Consider the following 6,377-nt stretch of genomic DNA (forward strand, 5'->3'; position numbering starts at 1 on the left):
ATATATTATTAATTTCAAATTATATTTTTTTATACATAGAAACCTTATTCCTTTTAAATTTGTTATTTTATTGTATTCATTTAACTTTTATATATTATTACTATGTATATACTATTATTTTTACTAGATTTTATTTATATAAATCAAAATATAGATATTAATTTTAAGTTATTCACTTTTATTTTATTTCATTTTTTAATTTTTTTAATTATTTTTTAAAATCTTTCATTAAAATTTGTTCAAACCTTTTATTTGTTTTTAATTCTATTACCAAATTGTATCAAATATTCATACTATTTATTGTTATTACTGTTTTTTTTCTCATTGTCTCGATTTTTTAAAAAAAATTGATTATTAATTTATGGGTTGTTTAATTATTAATATGGATGTTTGTATAATGTGATTAAAGTCAATGTTTGTATTTGCCTATTACTTACATGATTGCTTCAAGCTTAAGTTTAGATTGTTATTTATCTTTTACCTTATATGCATTTGTTATTCAATCATGTTTTATTTAGTTGTATTTTATTAGGGCACTATAATCGTTTTATTTCATAATTCCTAAAAAGTTTGGTGATCATAATTTCTCAAGAGAATTGTGCCCTAACTTACTGGGCTTCAATTCTTCTCGTTGAATTTAGATAATCAAGTGTTCATCTTATTAAAAACATACATATTGTTAAAATAAAGCTCTTAAGATTTCAAAATGTTGGATCCTAACTTACTGGATATGACATTTTGTTATCTCGATTTTAAAATAAAAGGGAATATTTGATGTTTAGGAATTTCGAGAAATTGAACCCTAACTTACTGGATTCTGATTTCTCGATTGACCTAAACAATTAAATATCCTTATTAAAACATATGTTTTTTAAAAAATTAAAAAAAAGACGAATCTAACTTCGAAGATTGAACTGTTGCACTCTAACTCACTGAGTGTGGTGGTTTATTTCTTTGAAAAGGGTTCGTCTATTTAGCCAATTCAATTATTTAAGCTTTCATTTCATGCGATCATATTTAAAAATCTTTTTAAGTTTCGACACTAAGACATTAAACAATCAATTCGGTACCAATTTTGGGCGTTACGAGGGTGCTAACCCTTCCTCGTGCGTAACCGACTCCCGAACTTGTTTTCTCAAAATTCGTAGACCCAAAATAATTTTTAAGGTGATCCGATCACCTCAATAAAAGATTGGTGGCGACTCCATTTTCAAAATCGATTCCCATTTTTCAAATAAAAAAATGGTTTCGACACCGTAATACCTATTTACAGTGCAACATATAGAAATTTAGTAATCTAATAATAAAAAATTTAAAATCACCTATATCATGCCAAACTTATTCATAAACACAAGCAACCTATGTACATGCTCCTAACCAATCACTTGTATTTCTACAAACTCAAGCACACCAAAAGACAAGAAAAATAAAAGAAAATGTAAAAATTCGAAGAAAATTTTCTATGTTACCCCCCCACACTCTAGTTGACACATTGTCTGCAATGTGTAGCCCATCAAAAGATAAGGAAAGAACTTACCCGATTGATCGTGATTACTTAAACTCCTATTGGTGTGTGCTTCCTCCTTTGATTGTTGAAAGTTTGAATTTATTTATGCTTCCTTCGTGTCGAGTTCCTACATAGAAAAATTAAACAAAATGCAACAAAACTTAAAGAAAATCTACTTATTAATCCTACTCCTACAAAGTCTAAATTATAATCATCCAAAAATTAATACAAATCTTTAAAAAAAACCGTTCAATCATCCTTCTCATCTCCATCTCCTCATCCTTTCCTTCTTCTTTGCTTTCCTATGCTTCTTCGTCTTGTTCCATATTCGTTGGACCAAACATATCAGGTGTATAATATGGGACTCGTATTTTATTTTGCCTAGCAAACTCTTAAAAGATTGGTCCCGATTCTTGCATCCACTAAATCATCTAATCTAACTTTGGCTAATTTTTCTCACCAACGTCTTGTTGAGATTGTGCCAAACTTTGTGACAAGGTGGGTGTAGCTATCGTTTCTTGCTATCGCTTGTTCCCATCTTTGATCTGTTTGGCCCGTAACTCGATGTATTGCTGGAACAAAGTGTCTATGATAATGTTTTGATGGTTTAAATGACTGCTCAGTTGATGTCATAGGTACACCTACCTTTTTGCATAAATTTGTTACTAGATAGGGAAAGAACACTCCCACCTTCTGGCTACTAATACATCTTCCCATGTTTTGCTAGACCCATTTGCCAACACACACCTGATTTTTCTGCAAAATAGCATAGAGTAAAACTGCTCTAAAGGTATTAACGTTAAAAACATTTAAAGAAGGTACAATTCGTGTGCAAATGAACTGTATCTACATCTTAGCATCAGGAAACATAATGGCTTGATGAAAAGATACTCAGATTTTAGTACCTACATGATACTTTCATTCACCCCTTCCTTCAATTAAAAAGTTCATAATACTATCCATATCTATGACTAAAATATTTTAAGTCAGTTTCATCGATGAAATCATTTTCATAATATGGAGCATTATAAAATTCAAAAATTATTCGAGGGGTTACTCTCACCTCTTTCCATCGCACAAGTACCGTATCCCATATATGTCCTTTGATATTTCTAGACTCGTGGTTTCGTAAAGATGCGTAGAATTCTTAAACAATAGGGACCACGGCATTATCCTTCGGGATTGTCCAAAAATTCTCCCATCGATGATATCTGATCAAAGGCCATATTTATTTACATAAAATCATCAATGGATCAAATCTCCTCTCTTGAATAATTTTTTTTCCTTGAAGTTCATTAAAATTCTTTTCAACATTCTGATTTGGAAAAGTAAAGGGACTTTGAACCATCGATGGCTCTGTTTCCATTGTTTTCCTAACTTTTCTAGGAGGCATAATGTTTCAATCCTAAAAACTTGCTAAATAAATAATTAAATGGAACAGTAAAAAGTTTTGAGTTTAGGAACCCTTAACCTTGAATGTATAGTCAGAGTTCGTTTGAATTCCTTACTTGCCTATTATGTTCCCGTTCCTTGTTGCACCAAGCTCGTGAAAGGAAATTTGGGAATTAGGGGTTTATGATTTAAAGGATGTTGATAGATTTGAGAGAGTTTGAGGGGGTAAAGGTTTAAAGAGTGTTTTAATTAGGTATAAGTAAGAGTTTAAGTTGTAAAATAGGGTTTTAAAGGTTTAAAAATTGGGTAAAATTAGTGTTTAAGTCGTTAGGATGCGCAATGGGTCGGGTGAACCCTATAGAGCATTATAGGGGTTCCGTGTCGCAACATCCCCAGCAGGATACTGATGTCGCGACACAGGGGTTCTGTGTCGCAACACATCTACCAGTTTGGAGATTCTTAGAGATTGTCTACTATGTCGCGACTTGTTGTTATGATGTCGCGAAGACGGCTTTGTTTCGACCCAAAACTCCATCTTAAGGATGTTTCGATCTAAGGATAAACCTATATCAAATAAAAGTTAAAATCTAAAATATGTGGTTAGTTAAGTGTACAGTAATTTACAAATATCATGTAGCAATTCACAAATTTTAAGTTATACTGCCAGATTTATCCAACAGTATTGTCAATTCATTCATGGATGATTTATTTTATTTTATTAATATTGGTCCACCGTTCGTTGTGCCATTCCACCCTTGCTCATTTGTCTCGTTCCTTGAACATGTTTATTCTTTTTGTATTCATAAAAGGAAATATTTACCTTGATTTGGGAACGTCAGAAATAGATAAGTTTTTGTAATGCTCCCCTACTTTCCTATTACTTGTCAGAAATAGATAAGTTTTTGTAATGCTCCCCTACTTTCCTATTACTTTCCTTGTTCGACTAATAGCCACATTTGAAGGTTTCAGTCTCACCATTAATTCTCATTGGCAACTCTTTTTTCTCTAAATCAATGGTGGATCTAGAAGTGGCCAGGAATGGTCTTCCTAGTAAGATTGGTATCTAACGATCTTCTTCAAAGTCAAGTACTACAAAATCCATAGGAATAATAAAGCTTCACACCTTGACTAACACATCTTCTAGTACCCTCTTCAAGTGTACTGAAGACTTGTTAGCTAATTGTAATGTTATTTGAGTTTCTTTAAGATTCCCTAACTTGAGTTTTTCAAAAATTGATAAGGGCACTAAATTAATACTAGCACTTAAATCGCATAGGGCTCTATTAAAGTGAATACTCCCTATTTCTATGGAAATGGTAAAACTGGTTGGGACTTTCACTTTTTGCAGTACTTGTTTGGAAATAATTACACTACAGGAAGAACTTAAATTAACTTGTTCTCCTACCTTGATTTTCTTATGTTTTGCCATCATCTCCTTTAAAAACTTGGCGTACTTGGGAACATTCTCAATTAACTCGATCAAGGGTAGGTTAACATTTAAATGTTTAAACAAATTAAAAGAACTTACAAATTCATCCTCATACCGCTTTTGTCTTTCTTCAAATCTTGATGAAAATGGGACTTTGGCATATTTAGGTGTATCATTTCCCGTCCCAACCGCTAGTGCATTCTCCTCATCTAGTTCAGGTTCGTCTTCCACTTCTAGGGAATTGTCTTGAAGTTCATCAATATTATCCCTAATTACCTCTAGGATATGTATTTCTAGGCTACTAAGTACCTTGCTTGACTGGAGTGCTATAGGTTTCACATGCTTTTTACCTTCCCTCCGTGGATTATCTTCCATGTTATTGGGAATGATTGAGCCAATTTATCTTTTGATATCGCCCATCATGCTCATCAATTGGCTCATTTGATCCTTGAGCTTAGTCAATATTCTTGTTGAGCTGGTGCACTCAAACTGCACCTACTTGTCTCATTGACTGCATCTCTCCCTCAATTTTATCAAGACGTTGACCACATGCTATATTGCCACTTGGGTTGGCTCTATCATAAGGTTTTTGCAAGTAAGGAGGTTGGTAATTAGTATTTTAAACTTGACTTGAAGTGTTACCTCCTTTTTGGTTTCCTCCCTATCTCAAGTTCGAGTGATCTTTCTAACCAGGATTGTATGTGTTTGAATAAGGATTTCCACCCCTATTCTCATTGTAATTCATATCCTTAGTAGGATTATTGATATAGTAGAAGAATGTTTTGTCTCTTCCATGCATAAACGGTGTAGAAGCAAATTCAATACGGTTGAGTCTATCCACTAGTTGCTGATATTTATCATCCTGTTGAATAGCTTTGACCATAGCAGGTTTTTGGCCATATGTGAATCGTTCAGTTGGCTATTGACAGGAGTTTAATTCCATATTTTCAATAATTTCATACACATCCTCGTACATCCTATTCATAAGGGCTCCTCTTACTGCTCCGTCTAATCCCGATCTTAAATTTGCATCTAACCCATTATAAAATATTTGCAATCTCATCCACTCAGGAAATCTGTTGTACGGGCATTTTTGAATCAACGTTTTGAAGCATTCCCACACCTTATTGAAGCTTTCTCCTTCCACCTGTTTAAAGACAACCATCTCTCTTCTTAATTGGACTGCTTTACTAATCGGGAAAAACTTCTGTAAGAATTTTCCAACAAGTTTGTCCCAAGTCATGATGGATCCTAAAGCCTGCGAGTCTAACCAAGAAAAGTTGTTATCAATTAGAGAAAAGGGGAACAATCGAAGATGAATAGCGTCATAAGTGACCTCATTATACTTAAAAGGATCACATAGTTGAAGAAACCGTTTAAAATTTTGATTAGAATCCTCTGTCATAATGCCTCTAAACTGTAAATTATTTTGAATCATTTGTATCATTGCCGATTTGATTTCAAAATTATTAGTTGTAATCGTCGGCCTTACTATACTTTCCTGAACCATATCAAAACTTGGTAGGGCATAGTCCCGTAAAGTTCTCCCATTCCAAGCTATATGCACATTTGTATATAACTGTGGTGTTGATGGGTCTCCTAGGGCGTTATTGTCAGCGTTGCGGAACAGTGGATTGTCACGTGGTACATTAATTGCTGGTGGTGGTGGTGGATCTTGCATTTGCTACTGTTGTTGTCGGTAATTCCTTCGGATTATTCTTTCTAGATCTATGGCTGCTACAGTAGGTGTGCCGCTACTACAAGTCATACACCAAACTCCGAAAGAAAATATTAGTAATATTAAAACAAAATAAAATCGTATCTATAGTTGAAAATTTTCCTAATTAATCTTTTGGAATATGATAATTAAAATCAATCTAGTGAAGTTGCCTCCCCGGTGACGGTGCCAACAACTTGACCGCCTCTGGACGTACTAATGTCCAGAGTGTGAATACTACAATAGAATGAAGAATTACAAGGTGATATCCGCAAGTGTACGGTTCGAGTTGTAATATAGATTTTACAACGAAGTAGGTGAGTACTTTGAGG

Source organism: Gossypium hirsutum, chromosome D06, assembly GCF_007990345.1.
Source record: "Gossypium hirsutum isolate 1008001.06 chromosome D06, Gossypium_hirsutum_v2.1, whole genome shotgun sequence".
In the NCBI taxonomy this organism is placed as follows: Eukaryota; Viridiplantae; Streptophyta; class Magnoliopsida; order Malvales; family Malvaceae; genus Gossypium; species Gossypium hirsutum.